The following is a 17,211-nucleotide window of genomic DNA, read 5'->3' as shown; positions in this document are numbered from 1 at the left end:
GAGAAGCATAGATAGGTTAGATAAAAGGAAAACTTCATCCAGAACAGAGCCTTCTAAAACTATAGGCCATAGGTTTAAGGTCAGGGGTAAGAGCTTCAAAGGGGATCTGAAGAAGACCTTGGTTGGAATCTTGAACACACTGCTTAAGGGATTGGTGGAGACAGGTACTCTCATAAAGTTTAAGAAGAGTCTAGATGCGCACGTAAATCTATGGACCAAGAGCTGATAAATGGCATTAGTGGAGACAGGTACCTGACGGTTGGCATGGACATGTTGGGCTGAAGTTGTTTCTGTGTTGTACAACTATGTATCTGAGACTTTGGCACACACAAACCTTTGCAATTACTCAGGTCCTGCCAAAAATTAAAAATGTCTCAAAATATTCCAATTATTACAAGAATATTGAAGCCAAAAGATGAAAAATATTTAAATTAACTTAATTAAGTTAAATGAAAACCTTTAACTTCCATTGATTTCAGCTGGCTACCACACCCGACACAGAATCTGAAAGCAAGTCTTTGAATATTTTTGTAGAGGTGGACAGGAGGGGTAAAAGGTTAGTGGGGGTGGACAGGAATGTGGAGTTGAGGTAATAATCTGATCAGCCATGATCGCATTGAATGGTGTAGTGAGTGGCTGACTCCTGATTCTAATTCACACGTTCGCATGTCTCAACATCATAAAACAGGCCCTCTTTGGCCCATCCTGTCCATGTTGACCATCAAGTACCCATCTATACTCCCATTTCTCAGCACTTGGTCTGTTGTCTTCTGTGCCTTGGTGATGCAAGTGCTTGTCCAGTTTAAAAATTTTGCATCCCTGTCTCCACCACCCTCTCAGGTAGTGCGTTCCAAATTCCAGCCCACCTCTGGGAGAAAAATTCTTCTCTATATCCTCTCTAAACCTTTCACTCCTTTTCTTCAACCTATGCCTTCTAGTTATAGACACCTCTGCTATGGGAAACAGTTTACTGCTGTGAACTGTATGGATACCCCTCATGTATGTCACAGCCTTAGAGGTGGGAAATCTGCAGAAGGCTATTTCGTCCCATTGGACTCCACAACCAACTAGGCACAGCCAATTCTCTGCTGAGTACCATAGCCTCCACTCAGGAATTGTCTAATCACTGCCAAATCCGCTGATAAACCCATCCCGGATCTCAGTAGAAAACTTGCCAAATGGACAACACAGTTCTCATTCAGACTGCGTGTTCAAATAACCAGGATTTGAGACTTCTGTAGATTAATCTAAATGCTATACAGTACCACTCAGGGTACATCTTGTAGAGTATTTTAAAATTTCAGTGAATTGGTTACCGTAATTTCAGAGGACTTGATAACATGATACCAGTCATGGCTCAGTTAAGAGACACTTGTCGCAGTATCAGAAGCTTCAAACTGCACTCCACAAACCACAGCATAAAAACTTAGGGTGACTATTCAATGCTGTGTGAGAGAATATTTATCTTTTGGATTAATCCAAGGCCCTGTCTACACTCTAAGGCAGATGGAAAAGATTTCATACTTCTTAAAAAATTCACTTTATGGGATTTGAGGTCTGGTGGCATTTATTTCTTTTGCGAATCCTTGGTTATGAACAAGAACAGTGGAGCAATTCTTGATTATCCTGGCCAAGAATGATCCCTCAACAACAGTATGGTGTTGGTTAGACAGCAAGGATCAGTCCTAAGACTTGCATTTCTGGAGGGTCTTTCATGACTTCACAGTCCAGTGTTTGACGACTATAGTCACTTGTAATCCAAGAGAAACTAACTGCAGTTGCCAGTCATCACCTGAAATGTTAACTCAGATGCTGCCTGACCTGCTGAGTGTCTCCAGCATTTTCAGTTTTAATTTCTGTTTTTCAATTACAGCTTCTCTTCCGGGAGCAGCCATCTTGAAGATTTCCCTTGGTCTTTTGCCTTTCCCACCTCCGTTCCTTTCTGCACCTTAAAACTTGTTTCATTTCCAACATGTGAGGTCATCTGCCTGGAATGTGATCTTTGTTCATCTTTCCACAAATGCTGCCTGACCTGCTGAATATTTCCAGCATTCTGTGTCTACTGTGCAATCACTTGTAACACGGGAGAAGGTGACTTTACCAGAATGTTGCAAATAAACTCTCAGACTGAGAATCATAGGAGTGAAATCTAAGAAGAGTTTATGCCAAAACGGAGAATGACGTGTTTGTTTTCCTCTGACAATGCCTCACCTTACCTTGCCTCATTTCATCAGAGAGTGCTTGTCTATTACCAAACAGTTGCAAAGAAAGTGAAACTGAATCCAGCAGCCAAGTACTCAATGCATGTCTCAAAGTCTGAAAGAGAGAGAAAAAAAACTTGTAATGGAAGGCTGCAGTACAGTGGGAAGATGGTGGTCTCCAGGACAGAAGATACACTTATTAAGCGACTTTCCTTTTGTTCCCACCCTATTTGTTAGTGGCAGCTGACAGGTTGAAGTAACTGGCAAGAGCTCAGCTGGGCTTGTCTTCCCCTTTAGGACTCAGTGGAGCCCATTGTAATTGAAGCACTCCTGAAGTAAAACCTCTAGGATTACCACTCAATAACAGAAAAGCACACTGTTTCTTAAGTGTAACACTGATCTCTTACATAGAGGCAATCACCTAACAATTATACCTGTAATTTGCATTTTTCAGCTTGCACTGGGATCATTTTTTCATTGTAATGTGAAGAATAAGTTAATTCAGCATGGAGTCAGGGAACGTGCAGAGCAAGATTCTGAATCTACTTTGTTTTTTTTCCAAGAGACAAGGAGGGGCAAGTTTGCATCTAAAAGTGAAGTAGCTGAAATTTTAAGTGGAGGTTGTGCTCTAGGGAAAGAACACTTGTCAAATGTACTTTACACCGCCAGCTTCTGTACAGTATCCAGTTGGCTACGTGTCACTTGTCTCCTCTCTCCAATGTTGCTCAAGCCATGTTAATGTTCAAAGTCGAAGTCGAAGTTGAGTTTATCGTCATGTGCACAAGTATATTTATGCACAGGTGCAATGGGAGGAGGTACCGGAGCCCGAAGACCCACGCTCAATGATTCAGGAACAGCTTCTTCCCCTCCACCATCAGATTTCTGAACGGTCCACGAATCCATGAACGTTATTCCTTTTTCTATTTAATTATTTCGTAATTCATAGTAATTTTTATGTCTTTGCGCTGTACTTCTGCCACAAAACAACAAATGTCACCACATGTTGGTGATAATAAACCTGATTCTGATTCTGAAACTTACTTGCAGCAGCATCGCGGCCACATAGCATCAGATACACAACCTTGACAAGAAAAACATAAATTATACAAAGATTATACAAGAAAGAACACAATTTGAACAACACAAGAGAAAAGTCCATTGTAGTGCAAAGTGGAGGGATAGCCAATATAAAAATATTCTCCATGTGCCCATCACCAACACACTCCTCGCACTGGTTCCCTTCTGCCCTCCCCACCTCTCTCCATTGATTCCATCCTCCTCCTTCCTCTCCTATCAGATTCCATCATCATTTGTCACCTCCACCTATCACCTCCCAGCTAGTGATGCTGGTCCCACTCTCCTCTCCCCCATCTGCCTATCACCCCTCCTCACCTGGATCTACCCTTCTCCTGCCAGCTCTTGCTCCACCCCTTCCCTCCACCTTTTTAGTAGTGGCTATCTTCCCTCCATCTTTCAGTCCAGATGAAGGGTCTCGACCCAAATCGTCGACTGTCTGTTTCCCTCCACAGATGCTGCCTGACCCACTGAGTTCCTCCAGCATTTTGTGTGCTGTACATTGCATTATTGCTTCATTCCTCATGGTTTCCACTGAGAGATATCCCAGATAGTGCTGTTGAGAAGAAAGCCTTGGATTAAGGCAATATATTTTGTCCCTATCACCTCAGATGGTTCACAATCAGTAGTGCTGTTGTACTGTAGGAAATAAGGTGGGCCTCCTTGTATCTGACCAAATACTGTACACAGACATGTGGTAATATCTCAGATAAATGTGCATACACTATCCTGTGATGGTGCAATGAACACATACAATGCTGATTAAACAGTAACAGGGAGATAGATGGGTAATGAGCACTCTGGGATTACTTTGGCAAAATCCGGAATAAAAGTAATTCAAAGGAATTTCTTTTTCTGCACAGTACTCAGCAGCCATGCATGGATTGTGTGCACTGAACTGTAGCATGGAAATTATCAAGTTTTGTGGTTTTAACTGAAATGTGAGCTAAGGGTGGTTCTGATGTTGGTTTGTACTTTTTACAAGATGGGGTTATGATCAAACAGGCAAAAGGAAGCAAAAAACGATGTCTGTCTTAACTTCGGTCAGAAAGAAGAAAGTGTTAAAGTTTTTTTTTACACAATTTTCACAAGCTCAGAACATCCCGAAGGAATTCAAAGTCAAGGTTGAGTTTATACGCTCAAGTGCAATGAAAAACTTACTTGCAGCAGCATCACAGGTACATAACAATAGATAAGTAGCATTCACAAGAAAGACGTAAATTAAACATTTACAACCAAAGGCAGAAAATATGAGGAGACAAGATTCCATTATCACTATTTTGGCAAATGTGTAACTATTTGCATAAAGCATGTGGTGTATATTCAATCCACAAACAATGTTGATCTCATTTTCCACAACAAGGACAAAACTGTGGAGTTGATTAGCCTTAGGCAAGGGTGGGAAAAATATCAGCCAAGATTTCCCATTTCTGATTATCATCCAGTGAGTTCTGCTGGAATGTCAGATTGGGAACTCACCTGGTTTAGTAGTGGGAGCTTCTCCACATAAAGTAAGTCAGTGAAGAGAGCACAGAGCCTTGCAGGCTCTCACTGGGGAACCTGAATGCTGGGAGCAAAGATCTCAAAAGATCAAAGATCTAACAAACTTCTACAGATGCACTGTTGAAAGTGTCCTGACTGCTTAGTTTAGTGGCACTATGACCACTTTGATCATTTTGCACTAAAATGGACTTTGTTTTTTTTAAGATATCTTTTTATTAGTCACATGTACATCAAAACACACAGTGAAATGCATCTTTTGCGTAAAGTGTTCTGAGAGCAGCCCGCAAGTGTCGCCACGCTTCCAGCGCCAGCATGCTCACAACTTCCTAACCCGTACGTCTTTGGAATGTGGGAGGAAACCAGAGCACCCAGAGGAAACCCACGCAGTCACGGGGAGAACGTACAAACTCCTTACAGACAGCGGCCAGAATTAAACCCGGTCACTGGCGCTGTAATAGCATTGAGCTAACCACTACCGTGCCTGCCCTGTTTTTGTTCTAATTGTGTTCTTTCTTGTAAAAAATTGTTTAATTTATGTTTTCCTTGTGAATGCTGCATATCAGAGATAAGATAAGATATCTTTATTAGTCACATGCACATTGAAACACACAGTGAAATGCATCTTTTTGCGTAGGGTGTTCTGCGGGCAGCCATATGATGCTATGTGCCTGTGATGCTGCTGCAAGTAAGTTTTTCATTGCACCTGTGCATACATGTGCATATAACAATAAATGCGATTTTGACTTTGACTGTGAAAGATTTGTTCTGTGCTGTGAGAGATAGAGAGAGGCCCAGCGTGGAAACAGGATTTGTGGCCCACTGAGTCCACGCCATCAAACACCCATATACACTAATCCTATGTTAATCCTATATGTTTCTATTCTCCCCACATTCCCATCGACACCTCCCCCAGAATCCACCCCTCAGTGACACACTAGTGGCAATTTCCAGTAGCCAGTTATCCCACCAACTCACAGGTCTTAGGGCTGTGGGAGGAAACCAGAGCACCCAGAGGAAACACATGTTGGTCCCTGCCCTTATGGCTTTAAAGGGGGAAGGACTAAATGATCACCTTCATCCTCCCCTCTACAGGTAACTCATCCATAACTCTGTGACTGTGGGGGATGGAATGTGGAAGAGGGGCAGGAGGATACTTCCACCTCCATCCACCACCAACGAGTGGCCATTTATGAAACAACCTCGCACTCAATGTCACCAAGACCAAGGAATTAATTGCGGACTTCAGGAAGGGGAAGTCGGGAGAACACACACCAGTCCTCATTGAGGGGTCAGCGGCGGAAAGGGTGAGCAGCTTCAAGTTCATGGACGTCAACGTCTTGGAGGATCTATCCTGAGCCCAACACGTTGATGCAATCCCGAAGAAGGCACGCCAGCGGCTCTGCTTCATTAGGAGTTTGAGGTGATTCGGTCTGTCACCAAAGACTGTTACAAATTGCTATAAATGTATGATGGAGAGCATTCTGACTGGTTCATTCACAGCCTGGTATGGAGGCTCCATTGCACAGGATCACAAGAGGCCGCAGAGGGTTGTAGACTCAGCCAGCTCCATCACGGACACAACCCTCCCCACTATCGAGGACATCTTCAAGAGGCGGTGCCTCAAGAAGGTGACATCCAACATTAAGGACCCTCACAACCGGGACATGCCCTCTTCTCACTACTACCATCGGGGAGGAGGTACAGGAGCCTGAAGACCCACACTCAATGATTCAGAAACAGCTTCTTCCCCTCCACCATCAGATTTCTGAATGATCCATGAACCCATGAACTCTACCTCATTATTTCTTTATTTACACTATTTATTTATTTTTGTAATTTATAGTAATTTTATATCTTTGCACTGTACTCCTGCTGCAGAACAACAAATTTCATGTCATATAACTCAGTGATAATAAATCTGATTCTGATAGGAAATGCCAGATGCTACACTTGAGGACACCAACAATTTCGGCGTTTACTCCAGCAGGAACAGAGTAGTTTTTACCCAGCCTGAGTTCTGCAGTTCCATTAAATGCAGGACACTCTAGATTGGAACAGGAGGAAAGCACTCAGTTACTTATGTCTGTTGCATCATTTAATTTGAACATGAATTTTGAATTCCTTTTCTCCATAAGTTTCACTCTCTTGACTAACAATAATGCCCTTGGGGATAACAAGTTCTGTATCAGCATTAACATAACAAGTTTGCACTGAAATTCTGTTCAGTTGGTTTTTGGAAATAGAACCTTATTTAACAAATTGGTCACCATAATCAAGACAAAACGGACTACAAGTTTATTATCCTTGAATACATAGAATGTAGACATTGCTGGTAAGGCCTATAGTTAGTTCCCATCACTTATTACCTTTGAATGGGGTGGTCACTGGGATATTTCTGAAGGCAATTAAAACTCAAACCTCCTTGTGGATCTGGAGATAGGTTAGGCTGGATAAAGGCAGCAGATTCCCTTCCTGAAGGACATTAAGGTACCAAATGGGTCCATTTCTCTGGGTGAGCATTTTACCTGGCAACAGGTTATTCACGCTCAAGGAGGAGAGACCTACTGAAAGTTTGGCACATACAACACCTCTCTGAGGGTCTGCTCATGGTTGTCAGAGTCCTGGAGTCACACAGCATAGAGACAGGGCCTTCGGCCCATCGAATCCATGCCAATCATCAAGCACCCACCTACACTAATCTCATTTTATTCCCCACACATTCCCATCAACCCCCCCCCAGATTCTATCACCCACCTAAACACCGGGGGGGGGGGGGGGAGATTTACAGTGGCCAATTAAAGTCGTTTATTGTCATATGCATGTCGAGTTTATTGTCATTCGCACAAGTACGTGTATGCACAGGTGCAATGAAAAATTTACTTGCAGCATCATTACTACAGTATCATATAAGCAGCAATCACAAGAAAAATATAAATTGAACACATTTTTTTATAGAAAGAACACAATTTCCCATTACTGAGTGATCCATTTCCCATTACTGAGGGCATGCATTTAAGGTGAGAGGAGGTAGGTTCAGAAGAAACATGAGGAGTATGTTTTTCACTCAGAGAGTGGTGGATGCCTGGAATGCATTGCCTGATAGGGTGGTGGAGGCAAATTCATTGGGGGCTTTTAAGAGGGGTTTGGATGGGCACATGAATAAGAGGAAAATAGAGTGTTATGGGCGTTCTGTAGGTAGGAGGGAACAGCTACGTCGACACAACATTGTGGGCCGAAGGGCCTGTTCTGTGCTGTACTGTTCTATGTTCTAATTGTATGGCTCCTGAATGGGGAAAAAGCTGAAATGCCTGGTATTCTTGCTGAAGTCAAGACCTCATCCTTCCATTCCCTGCCCAGGAACCAACCAAGTGACAGACAGCCTGCCCCACAGCTGGTAATTGGTACTGGGTTGACAATTGGTTGATTATTGTCACATGTACCAAGATACAGTGAGAAACTTCTGTTTGCATGCCATCCAGACATCGTTCCGTTCATAAGTACATCAAGGTAGTACAAGAGGAAAACAATAACAGAATACAATATATACTAGAGCAACAAACAGTCTGCTGGAGAAATGCAATGTGTCAAGCAGCATCCGTGGGGGGGAAGGAATTGTCGACGTTTCAGGTCAAAATCCTGTATCAGTCCTCTGATGGAGGGTTTCAAACATTGACAATTCCTTCCCCCCCCCCCCCCCCCCCCCCACAGATGCTGCTCAACCCACTGAGTTCCTCCAGTAGATTGTGTGTTGTTCCAGATTCCAGCATCTGCAGTCTCTTGTGTCTGCAGAATATAGTGGTACAGTTACAGAGAAAGTGCTGTGCAGGTAGACAAATTAAGTACAAGGGCCACGGCGAGTTAGATTGAGAGATCAAGAGTTCATGTTTAGCATATAAGAGGTCTGGGAGTGGACAACAGAGGCAGGGAGAACCCGATCGATTATCAAAGGGAGAGACCCAACAGTGGTAATAGGAATACCTAAGACTTCCTGGAGGGGCCAGGTACAGGAAAGGACTCCTGTTCCTTCTCCCCAAAAGGAAAACTCTACTTCCATCTCCCATTCAATGTCAAGTTTTCTGACCCCCCCGGGACTATCCACAGAGCAGCCAATAATTTTAAATGGGGCAGGATTCTACCATGCTAATTAACTGTCCTGCCTCTTCATGGTGCAAGTCCTTTATTTAAATCCTCTCCCAACCACCGTGGATGTCAGGGTAGAAGCTGGGGCCAGTAGGTGGTGGAGAGGATGGGCTTTTATTATTGAATCCAGCGTGTGGTGGAGAGAAGGGAGCAGAAAACAGTGAGAAGGAGAAGCCAGTGTCCGTCATCACTTAGTGTGGCTGCAAGCACGGAATTGGAAGCAAAGCCTGCTCCATGCTCAGTTGTTTTTAAACATCACTGTCTGCGTCAATGCTTTTGGGGTGCTGTCAATTGATATTGGTTCCTGCGACATTGACCTAAAACTAGTCATCTTCAGAGACAGTTGATTATTAAGCCTGTATCAGGCACAGTAGTGTAGTGGTTAGCGTGACGCTATTACAGCGCCAGCAACCCGGGTTCAATTCCCGCTGCTGTCTGTAAGGAGTTTGTACGTTCTCCCCCTGTGTCTGTATGGGTTTCCTCCGGGTGCTCCGGTTTCCTCCCACGTTCCAAAGACATACAGGTTAGGAAGTTGTGGGCGTGCTATGTTGGCGCCGGAAGCGTGGCGACACTTGCAGGCTGCCCCCGAACATTCTACGCAACAAGATCATTTCACTGTGTGTTTTGATGTACATGTGACTGATAAACATATCTTATACCTACATGACCATGCCAACATACTTTTGTACACATCACTGCAACATAAACAAGACCCCTAGTAACACGAGCCCATTCCAGTTACCTCATTGACGCAATACACACCTTCCTAAAACCATGAATTATTGACACTCAACGCAGCGTTCAGTTATCTTTTCCTTAGAACTACCCGACTGATTTGCATTGTGTACAGTACAAAGCATCCTGTCTTCCTAAGCATTATTGATCTTTCCATAATATTGCAGCACCTCGAACCACTGCCAAGCATTCAAACCACATTTTAGAAACCTTCAGGATGAATCAGTGAAGATGACAGTTGCAAGGATGTACTGTTTTATTTTGTTTTCAATCCATATTGAAAGAAAAATTGTTGCAAAATTTAAAAATGAAAATACAAATTAGGAGCAAGAGTAAGCCATTCAGTTCCTTGAGCCTGCTCTGCCATGTGATAACCTCACGACTGTAACCTCAGCTCTCCACTTCTTCCTGCTCATGGCAACCTTTCACCATCTTGCTTATCGAGTATCCACCTACCTCTGCTTTAAAAATATTCACATCCTTCTTCCACCATCCTTTAAAGAAGTGTTCCAAAGACCCATGTCCCTCTGGAAGAAAAAAATTCAATGGATCTGTATCTTATATGGGTGACTCTTTATATTTAAACAGTGGTCTTAGTTCTAGGTTTTCCCACAAGTGAAAAAATCCTCTTCATGTCTATCCTGTCAAGAACCTCAGGATCATACATGCTTCAATGGTCCCCTTTCCCCCTTCTAAACTCCAGCTGCTGCAAATCTAGCCTGTCCAAATTTTACACAAAAGACAACACTGAAAGTGGCTGCGCAGGTTGATAGGGTGACAAAGAAGGCGTGTGGCATGGTTGCTTTCGTTAGTCGAGGCTCTTGAGTTCCCGAGTTGGGAAGTTATGTTGCAGCTTTATAAAACTCCGGTTGGGCTGCATCTGGAGTATTGCGTTCATATCTGGTCGCCCCATTATAGGAAGGATGTGAGGCTTTGGAGAGGGTGCACAGGAAGTTTACCAGGATGCTGTCTGGATTAGAGGGCATGTACTATAAGGTGAGGTTGGACAAATGTGGGTTGTGTTCTCTGGAGTGGCAAAAGCTGAGTGGGGGAAGTTGATAAGCTTATGAGAGGCATAGATAGAGTAGACAGCTGGTATCTTTTTCCCAGGGTCAAAATGTCTAATACTAGAGGGCATGCATTTAAGGTGAGAGGGGGCAGGTTCAAAGGAGATGTGCAGGACAGGGCATACCAGCATCCACAACTTTGCTAGCTCTAGGCTTGTCCATTCCATTTCTGCTGGGCCTCCCCTGTTTTGCTTCCTGAAAACTTATACCATGCGGAACTCTGCTGCACATATCCAAACTTGGATCCATTGCCCCGTCCTTGCTGACTTATATTGAATAACATCGCAGTTTCTGAATTCTCATGCTTGTTTACAAATCCTTTCACGGTGTCACCTAACCCTTTGTCTGTCATCTTTATCAGTTCTTGCAGTCCTTTGATGATCTGCAGTCACTAACCTTCTACAATTCAGCCTCATGATCTTGCCTGATTTTGAGTCATTGAGTCATATTCATGCTATCAAGTACCTACCTATATTAATCATGTTTACCAGAACTTAGTCTATGTTTTGGCAATTCAAGTGCTTGTCCAGAAGCTGAAACGTAGTTTGAGACCCTTCCTCCTTCAGTCCCGAACTGTCGACTGTCCATTTCCCTCCACAGATGCTGCCTGACCCATTGAGTTCCTCCAGCAGTTTGTTTTTTGCTCCAGACTCCATCACCTACAGTCTCTTGTGTCTCAACTTAAATGTACCTGTCTTCACCGCTCATTCTGACAGTGTGATCCAGATTCAAATCAGCCTCTGAGTGAAAAAAGTTCTTTCTCAGATTACCTCTGAACTTCTTATCGCTTGGCCTAAGCCTATGCTCTAATTTCAGATACGTCAAATGCCCTCTAGTTTTAGATACCTCATTCTAGTCCCTCCACAACTGATGGCAATGATTTCAACGGCCATTAGCCTAAACTCCAGCTGAAACTAAAAAAAAACTGCAGATGCCAAAAATCTGAAATAAAAGCAGAAAATGGTAGAACCACTCAGTCGGTCAGGCAGCATCTGTGGAGAGAGAAACAGAGCCAGGATTCAGATTGAGGAATCCTCGTCAGTGTCCGAGTATCCTTAACATTTGGAATTCCTTCCAACTCATCTTGGCCTCCCTACTCCCCTCTTTCCTCGTTTGTGACACCCCGTAAAACTTTCCGGAGACACGAGAGACTGCGGATGCCAGAACCCAGAGCAGCAAACATTCCACGGAAGGAACTCCGTGGGTCGAGCAGCATTGCTGAGGAGAAAGGAATTGTTGACATTTCAGTTCGAAGCCCTGCACTTGGGTCTGAGCCCTTGGCTCAGTGGAGACACATCTTTGAAGGATCTGCAAACTGAACAATATAAATACATTCAGTAGGCAACTAATGCTGTAGTTTATTGCATTCCCTAAAGAGCATTCCTTCATTTATTGCACTGTTCACTCTTATTTTGAAAGTAGTAAAATACACCGCACCTTAACTTCAAGCATTGTAAAGATGGCCATTGTTTATTTTTTAATCTTTTATACCCTTTCTATTTTGCCAAGTAATATAACACTCTTAGGTGCACTTTTATGTATCTAACTTTTGAAGATTTTCACTTACCTATAAAAGAGATCTTATGCAATCACTTGATGACATTGTTTAGTTTAACTGTTTCTTTGACTAATATTTTCTTTCCTCTTTTAAGCCAGTCCTCTGTTCCCATTCTGCAATCATTAAACTTTTCTTTGCGAAGTCCTACCCTTTTCTGGAATGATACCACTGGTTTATCATCTGGATCTTAGCTTTTTTTTATTCCATTAACCTTAATCGCTCTACATTTCCCCAATAACAAGCCCAGAATATCAACACTGTTTCCAGCAAATGTTCTTCTTTTCTTCCTGGCTTATTCATCATGTGACATGTACTGTGACTACAAGAACAGGTCAGTGGTTGTGTTCTGCAGTAGGTGACTCATTTCCTGACACCCCAAAGCCTTTCCACCATCTACAAGGCACAAGTCAAGGGTGTTATAGAACACTCTTCTCACCAGGAGGTTTGCTAGTGCTACTCGGGAGGATTTAAACTCGAGTGGCAGGGGGACAGGAACCACAGCAGCAGGACAACAGGTGGTAGGTTTGAGGTAAGGCATATTATCGAAGTGGAGAGAGACTGCAGAGCTCTGAGAAGAGAGATCTGGAAGTCTTGGTGCATGATTTGTCAAGGACTTGTATATAAGTACAGCAAGTAATGTGAAGGTTATTATTTAATCCTTAGAGAAATGAATACAAAAAATAAAAGAGGTTATGCTTCTGTTATACAGGGCGTTGTAAATCATCATCTAAATTACTATGTCCAATATTGGCAACCTTTTTAAGGAAGGATGTTAATGGATTGGAAGCAGTTCAGAGAAGGTTTACTGAACTGATATCTGGAATGAGTGGATTATCATAGAACATAGAACATAAACAGTACAGAACAGGAACAGACGCTTTGGCCCACAATGTTGTGTTTAACTAACTAAACTAGTAATTCAAGATCTGACTTAACTAATTCCTTCTGCTAACACAATGCACCAATCCCTCCATTCTCTGCACATTCTGCCTGTCAAAGAGCCTCTTAAACACCTCTATTGTATCAGCCTCTACCGCCACCCCTGGCAGCGCATTCCAGGCACCCACCACTCTCTGTGTATGCGTTGAGTGTGCTTCTTGATGCATTTGCTTAGATGGGAATCTTGATCAGCACGGACCAGTTGTGCTGAAGGGCCTGTTTCCGTGCTGTATGACTCTTATGACTCTAAGAGGGCCTGATCCAGATGGTGGGGATCCTTGATGATAAGTGCTGCCTTCTTGAGGCCTCCTGTAGATGCTGTCAATAATGGGAGGGCAGTGCCCATGATGGACTGTGCTGTGTCTACAACTCTCTGCAGCCTCTTGCATTCCTGTGCATTGGAATTGTCGTACCAGGCCATGATGCAACCAGTCAGGATACTTTCAACAGTGTATCCTTAGAAATTTGTTCCAGTATTTGTTGACATACCAAATCTCCTTAAGCTTCTAAGAAAGTAGAGGGCCCTTCCATTTCTTCACTTTGTATCACTCAGGGAAGGAAGCAATCCTGACCCAAGCACCCAGTTGTTGTCAAGAATTGTAGAGGATTTACCTACTGAATATTGAAAGGCCTGGATAGAGTGGATGTGGAGAGGATGTTTCCAGTTGTGGGAGAGTCTAGGACCACAGGGCATAGCTTCAGAGTAGAAGGACGTCCCTTTAGAACAGAGATGAGGAGGAATCTCTTTAGCCAGAGGGTGGTGAATCTGTGGAATTCATTGCCACAGACAGGTGTGGTGACCAAGTCATTGGGTATATTTAAAACAGACACTGATAGGTTCTTGATTGGTAAGGGCGTCAAAGGTTATGGGGAGAAGGCAGGAGAATGGGGTAGAGAGGGAAAAATCAATCAGCCATGATCGAATGGCGGAGCAGACTCGATGGGCCGAATGGCCTTATTCTGCTCCTGTGTCTTATGGTCCAGGATATTCCAGGGCACAATAGATTGACTGCAGAGTAAGGAACAGCTGAAAAGGGGACTTGAATTTCAGAAGCCAATTGCTGCAAAGATGATTACCGTGGTTGCCATAGTGATCGCTGCAAATGGGGTGGGCGGGGGACAATGTACTTTTCAGCCACACAACTGGAAGGACAGTTTTATCTATAAATAACAATTAAGCAGAGCAAAAGTGAGATCTGGGGACTTTCTAAATTTTATTTTTAATTTTCAACGTTTTCCATAGGTTCTGCTCACACTTCAGGGTACTTCCTTTACTTAGCACTCTGGTCGAAGTGCATTAATAGCAGCTGAACTGTGTGTGCGCTGTGGCTATGTGGGTAACACACTTGCCTTTGCATCAGAAGGCTGTGGGTTCTCGGGCTGCTCCAGACACTTGAGCATGAAACTCTACATTGGCACTCTGGTGTGGTTCTGAAGGATTGCTGCCTTGTTTCAGTTGCCATCCTCCAGGTAGTACATAACAGGAAGGATACTACCAAATGGGAAGACAATAGGGCCCAAAAGGCTTACACTGAGGCAAAAAACAAACTGCTGCAGGATCTCAGCCTGTCAAGCAGCATCTGTGGGTGGAAAGGAATTATTGATGTTTCATGTCAATACCCTGTGTCCAGCATCTACAGTTTCTTGTGTGTCTGGCTTACAATGAGGTCCTGATGCCTTCAGATAGAGTCATAGAGCAATGAAGTAGGCCGTTGAGCACACCACTTCCCTGGCAACCATTTTGCCTATCTACACTCATCCTGTTTGCCTGCATAAAGATTATATCTTTTTGTGCCTTGCCTATTTAGGTGTCTGTCTAAATGCCTCTTAAACAGTGATTGTATCTGATTCTACCACCATATCTGGCAGGTATCAACCACTCTCTGTGTAAAATACTTCCCCCTCAGATCCCCCTTAAAATTCTTTCCTCTCACCTTAAACCTACATAAGTTTTTCACTGTGTCTCGGTACATGTGATAATAATGAACCAATACCGTTGCCTTTTTGGATACACAACTTGTTTGGGAAAAAGATTCTGACTATTTACCCAACCTTTCCCTCTCATAATTATATATACCTCGATCAGCTCACCACTCAGCGTCCTTTGCTCCAGGGAAAACAAGTCCAGCCTATCCAATCCCTCCCCATTACTAAAGATTAAGATCTTCAGATATCTTTATTAGTCACATGTACATCGAAACACACAGTGAAATGCATCTTTTTGCATAGAGTGTTCTGGGGGGCAGCCTGCAAGTGTCGCCACACTTCCGGTGCCAACATAGTATGCCCACAACTTCCTGACCTGTACGTCTTTTGGAATGTGGGAGGAAACCGGAGCACCCGGAGGAAACCCACGTAGACACAGGGAGAACGTACAAACTCCTTACAGACAGTGGCCGGAATTGAACCTGGGTCACTGGCGCTGTAAAGCATTACCCTAACCGCTACACCACCATGCCTGCCCAATTCAGGCAACATCCTTGTGAATCTCTCTGCACTCTCTCCAGCATAGTTGGATATGGAAGAGCAGTGTTATTTTGAAGGATAGGGGAACTATCTTTTCTCTCTTCAATAACAGGAACAGGCCCTTTGGCCCACAATGTCTGTGCCAACCATGATGCCAAATTAAACTAAACCTATCTGCCTGCAGATGATTAATATCCCTCCATTTTCATGAGCCTCTTAGATTCCCCTATCATATCTGCTCACACCACCACCCCTGACAGCACATTCCAGGCACCCACCACTCTGTGTGTAAAAAAAACCTACCCTACACATCTCTTTTAAACTTTCCTCCTCTCACCTTAAACCTATGTCCTCATTGTGAAGTGTGTTTCATCGGGTGTAAAACATCTTGGGATATCTTGAAGGACAATGCTTAAGTAAAAGTCTTTATAAGTACAGGTTGAATGCCAGGCTTCTGTATTCTTTTTTGGGGGGTTAATTTTAAACTTTTTCCAAAGATTTATCACAAATATCAAAGTGGGCACCAACAATGCACCTCCTCTGAAGTGTCCTTTAATTTGATCTCAATCCAACGACGTCTCCTTTAGACTGTCACCTAGAGTGAACATTACATTCGAGATGATTCATCCATCCCAGACTGATCCAGGCAACTAATAGTTGTGACAGAAACTGTGAAGATCCACTTTCTGTCAAAGCCTTAAGCAAAACAGCCTTGTGACTCTAATTAGCAACCATCTGATTAAGAGAAAAATTTTCAAGTGCCTCATTATCGAACAAAAAGAAAAAAGAGGGTGGACTTTAGGTTTTGACACTGGTATTGAAACAGCTATCAGCTACACACCCTGTTACCCTCAATAGAAAGGGATACTGCATGGTGGTGTTAACAGGGAGTTGATAGGCTAGTGCCAAGCAGGGAATCCAACAGGCTACAACCTGATCATGTGGTGGTATTAAGCTGCTGCGAAACAAGAGTTGAATAGGATACCACTTAATGAAAGGGCAACAGTCTTCTGTTTAATATCAACCAATAGACTACTAATTAATGGAGAGTCAATAGAAATCTGCCAAATGGGGATGTCCAGTTGGTCTATTATCTAATGAGGGGGCGAGGTGGTACATTGGGCCTATTGATGAAAGTTAAGATTAATTCTCTATTTTAAGGCCTGATCACAATTTATGGAGCTTGCTTTGTAGAAGGCAGTCCATCTCTAATGAGTCTTGCCACACGTTTGATTTTTATATTTCCTTACAACGCAGAAGGAGCAATTTGGCCCATTGAGTCTATGCCAGCTCTCGGAGTACATTCATCAATCCCATTCCCCTGTGAACTATTCTCTCTCTCAAATGCCCAATAACTCTCCCCTGATTCCCTGCCACCCACCTCATTAGGAACAGTTTACAGGAAGCAATTAACCTACCACGATATGTTTGGAGTGTGGGAGGAGACAGAAGCACCCAGAGGAAGCCCATGTGGTCACAGGGAGAAGATGCAAACTCCACCAGCAGTCAGGATTGAACCCAGATTGCT

The sequence above is a fragment of the Pristis pectinata genome, chromosome 19 (genome assembly GCF_009764475.1).
Source record: "Pristis pectinata isolate sPriPec2 chromosome 19, sPriPec2.1.pri, whole genome shotgun sequence".
NCBI lineage: Eukaryota > Metazoa > Chordata > Chondrichthyes > Rhinopristiformes > Pristidae > Pristis > Pristis pectinata.
Note: the sequence above shows the minus strand (reverse complement) of the source record.